The following is a 5,295-nucleotide window of genomic DNA, read 5'->3' as shown; positions in this document are numbered from 1 at the left end:
CCTTTTGATATTTGACACTTTTGTGTCACCACTTTTGCATTTACAATGTCTTTTATCGCAAATGTCTTTAATTATGACTAACTTGAATGAAATTCTAATTGGTTATTAATTCTCAAAGCTGCTCCCTTAGGACATGACCCCAACCCTCGGTTGGGTTACTATATTATTGACAATCGTAGACACTCATATCATAGGATAGTGTCGTTGGTCACGATAAGCATCAGGCAACTCAGTAATCAAAACAGGAAAGGGGAGAGAATTCTGACTGTGCTTGGCCCGCATGGCCATCTCCTGCTCGATGAGTAGACCCGAATTCAGTCTCTCCCTATCCCTGATGCAGCCCAAACATGCAACTTTTGGATTCCGATGTATAGATTCAATATGCGAAGGCATAAGAGTGCTGCTAATAAACCCGAACCAGTATCTGGCCTCCAAGTTTAGGTCCTTCTTCTCAATCGGAACACCAGCCTCAATCCACCGCGGTGTCACATCAAAAATCAGGGGTGCCAACCAACCCTTCAAATCATTGAAGGTCTTCTTCTAGATTTTATCAATGTAGTAATGCATCACATTCATTGTACAGCCAAGTACCTCATTAATCTCGGTGCTACTACACTTGATCTTCTGACCCTGCACTACCACATAGTTGACCGGCTTGAATGCGTTGACCTTCTTTTTGCCTTTAGGAACCAACTTCTCATACTCTGCATAGAACTCCCGGACCCAAGTAGAAATGTATGAACTACGAGGCTTAGTGAATATCTCAAGCTTATGGATCTTTATGGTGTTCCACACCTCTGGGTACCGGTCAACAAATCCATCTGTAGACAACCCTTCTCTTCAAAAATCATCCTCAAACCCTCAGCCTTTAATTTGTTCAGTGACCGGGGAGGAAGAACTAGAGTTGGTGGTACCTGCTCCACTATCTAAGCTGGAGGTAGAGGAGGCGTAGGAGGCATCGAGATCTGAGCTGGATCATTTATAGCCTTGGAGCGTAGTTCCGCTCTCCTAGCCTGGAGGATTTGATCATCTTCCGGCTCAGAAACGGAGGCCGGAGAACTATCCTCTCAATGACCCTCACTTTCAGAAGTAGTGAGGTGAGTGGCTTAGACGCCCTCGCTATCAGATCTCTCTACCACCAATGTTGGTACTACATGCCCTTTTCCTTTTCATTTTCCCCGGTTGGAGGAAGTTTAGACGATGTATTCCGGGAGGGTGCAGCCCCCTCATTGAGTACTATGCCTATTACCGCTTTCAGGGCGGTTGATTTCTCCCTGGTACTTTTGGTCTAGCCATACCTAGAAAACAAATTCGAAAACATTAGACTGAAAATAAACATTCCAAAGTGTAAAAGAAAATTACAGGAAAACTTGTCGAACTGTTTGGTGAGGCGCCGAACCCATTTGGCGAGCCAAGTCAGGCTAGCTAAATATTCCAGAACAAAATCACTTAGAAATCAGCACAAGTCGGTGATGTCTAGGGCCTTTCGGCGGATCGTCAACACTATTTAGCAAACTAAAAGTGGATCGCCAAATGTTACAGAATAATTTCAAAAAATAAGGCGCAGAATGGTGATTAGAATGGGCATTCAACGAGTCGCTGAGTGAACTCGATGAGCTCAGACGTATCGCCGAATGTTACAGAAAAAACCACTCGACGAGCTCGACCAAGCTCGTCGAATATTCCAACGTGCTAGATTTCTACACCGACCTTCAAAGTCTAACCCGCAGCCCATGAAAACAAAATTAAACACCTATTCTATGCAATTAATCCCAGACCCATACTACACATGACCTCGGGGTACTCAGACTTTCCCCGATTTTGTCAAAATTGGCCAATCAACGTTTTTTGCCCTTAAGAATGACGTCAACCGCTCTATCATTGGGCAAAATTGGACGATCAACACAATCGGGGTTACTCAGACTTCACCCCTACTAGACCCAACAACAAAATCAAGACAACCTACAAATTTTCAATTAATCATACAAGAATCAACAATTAAGGGCCAATTAACACGATTTGGGATATCACAAGCATAAAACACAATAATTCATTCAACTAATCATGCACTTTCACACAAACAACACAATAAGACGATTATGCAATCACAATTACCAAAATACAAAGACGGGTTTTGGATAACCAACCTCAGAAGCAGAAGTTTGAAAAGTTGACTAGCAAAGTACCAAAATTGTCCCCTCAGTGATTGATCGAACACAGAAAGCAAGAAATGCAAAAAAAAAACTAAAGTTTGGTTGTGAAAGTGTATAAGTCAAAAAGTGTGAAATGAGGAAGAGTTTTGAATTTAAAACCCATTTAGGCCTTTTGACTCTTCAGTTCGCGCGCAAGTTGGCGACGCTTACTTATGTCACCCACCTATTCGACGATGCGCTGAATGGCTCTTTAGTCCGCCAAGTTTTACAGAACCTCTAGCTAACTAGGCAGTTCAAATGGCAATCCAAGTCGGGTATGCCGACCTGTTTGGCGAGTCACCGACTGGTACCTGGGCTCGCCTAACAGCTTCTTTTCTCAAAATTTCAACTTTTCAACATGAACATTCAACACCCGTTATCAAACAACAATAATAAAAACTTAAGAACTTGGGTTTCTTCCCAAGAAGTGCCTTATGCAACGTCGTGGCACTACGTGGATACATGTTCAAGGTTCATTCTTCGGGTTAGCCAAGGTATCACTTGGTAGATCCCCTTTTGTCCTTAGGTTCAAATGAGATGATATCTGACCCATTTGTGTTTTCATTTGTTTAATGGATACCAAGTGAGAAGTAACCGTCTGGTATAGCGTGGAGATGTCCTCTTTCATTTCTATAGGCAACTTGTCCGACCCTTTCACTTTATTGAGAATGTGTGCAAGCATATCTTCGGTGCGAAAGTTCTCCGGGTCAGCCCTTTGCTCCTTTGGCTTTTGACACTCATGGGGAGGAACATATCTCTCCTTGTCAACATCACTCTCCCTCCAATTTGTACCACTGTCACGCCACTCCCTATTACGATCCTTTCAACCTTCATCACGCTCTATATTCCAACCTTGGTTTCCACTTGGCCTTAGATAATTTTGGCGGTAACCTCCTCCCTGATTTGCTAGAAAATGTACTTCTTCATTGTACAATGCTTCAAAGTTTACTTTGTTGGGATTCACTCCGCTAACTCCAACTACATGCACAGCCCTTGCACCACTACCTATAGTATGCTTTGATAAAAGATCCATTTGGGTCATCATTTTGGCCATGTTTTGATCCCGCTCTTGCTCTTTTTATATTTGCTGCTTTGTCATCTTGAAAGTCAAAAGAGACACATGATCCTCCTAAGTATACCAAGCTCGGTTTATCTTTGTCATCCCATCAAGGCAAGTCGACGGTATCTCTAAAGGTTGCTGCATAATACCTCCTCGAACAAGTTGATTGATGCCTATCGTGACCAACGACACTAACCTACAGAACGAGTGTCTACGATCATCGATAATATAGTAACCCAACCAAGGGTTGGGGTCGTGTCATAAAGGAGTAGTTTTGACAATTAGTAGAAAAATAAAATTAAGTTCAAACTAGTCGTAGCTAAAGACATTAACGATTAAAAACATTGTAAATTAAACGGGGGTGACACAAAGGTGTCAAATATCAAATGGGAGTTTTGTCACAACTAGTAAAAAACAACAAAAATAACAAGAAAATCAAGTATGGGGACAAGCTCTTGGGGTGTGACCGCAATACAAATTGAGATAAATCGTTGGGTACATGCTTTCAATAGGAAATTTGCACGATAATAGTGACTAGGCTAAGCTTTAGATGGAAATAAGTTCCCTCTCGAGCAACTTACCTCGTTTCAAATGTGTTCCTCTCGGACACCCATTTGCTGCATGAAGGCCAGCCTATGATGCCTTACCCCACTCACTCTCTCGAGTTGAGTATTAGGATATATGACTAGGGCTCACCCTCTCAAGCTGAACCTCATGTCGACCCACACTTTAGGCCATCAGTCTAGCGGTTTGGTTTTGCGACCTCCCTCTCGGGCAAGCCGAAAACACATGGGTGGTTTTGTATTTGCAACTACAAACCCATTAGATTAAACCACAACCACTAGGTGAAATCACCATTAAAATACATATAACCTATCATTCCAACTTGGGGAAGATGAAATCTTTCTTTCTTCAAGTATCCCAAAAACCCTCTCCAAACTTCAGAGAAAATATCCAAAAAGTACTATTCTATTCTGGAAATTAGACTAAATGTTTGACTCCTAAAAATTAATAACAATTTTAGTATATATAGACTTAAGAAAATAGTGTTGGCGGATCTTTCGGCAAGGTTAGTCAGAATCACCGATTAACTTGACGATTCGCCTTTTGGTGTAGTTCGTCGCCGTCTTGCACTAGCCTTCAGCATGGTCATGTTCTGTGTCATTGGGCGAGATAGTACTGCTTCGCGGAATTATTCGATGAAACGACGACTACTCCTTTCATGGCCTTTTTTATCCTGCTCCTTCAAGGATTTGCGTACTGGAAAAAAGGGTGTAGTGCGTCCCTTCGGCAAATCGCCAAGCGTGCTTGGCGATGCGCAGGCTTCAGCTTCTTCGTTCTTTTCAGCCTTTTTGCTCCTTTTTGCGTCCTAAGTGTTCATGCTTCCACTAAAACTTCAAATACCTGAAACTTAAGAGTTTTCATCAGATATTGAGACAAAATAAGCATTTGAGGACACTATTCCTATCAAAATAAGCCCTAAATGAGTCCAATTTGTGGACTCATCAACACCCCCAACTTAAACTTTTGCTTATCCTCAAGCAAACTCAAGTTCAGTCATTCAACAAGGTGTTTCAAATAGTGCTACACAAGACTAAATCATGACTGCACACAACCAGACTCAAATTTACTTATGAAAGGATCAATTGTGTACTCAAAGATTCAAGTTGTGACACACCATTACCAAAGATTCTCATGCTCGCAATACTTGCTACTTGCGCGATCAAGCTCAACAGGAAGTATCTAAATGCCCTCACATAAAGAGTGATTCCATATTAACACACAGAGGCTAATCAATTCAAGATCAGGAATCAGATGCAACGCTCACACTCATAAAGAGGAACACAATGCATGTTTTTACCCATAGGTTTGCCCTTATTTTCCAATCGACTTTCGATTCCGCTTACTCAAGATCAAAAAGGTCTTTCTAAGGCTTGTAATGGGGATGAGTGCAAAGGTATGGTCATTTAGGCTCAGTGACTTTTTCCTTGTGAGATGTGCTATTCTCAAGGCATTCCCTTCTTTTCCTTTATCAATTCTTTT

This window comes from Solanum tuberosum, unplaced genomic scaffold (genome assembly GCF_000226075.1).
Source record: "Solanum tuberosum cultivar DM 1-3 516 R44 unplaced genomic scaffold, SolTub_3.0 scf00521, whole genome shotgun sequence".
NCBI lineage: Eukaryota > Viridiplantae > Streptophyta > Magnoliopsida > Solanales > Solanaceae > Solanum > Solanum tuberosum.
Note: the sequence above shows the minus strand (reverse complement) of the source record.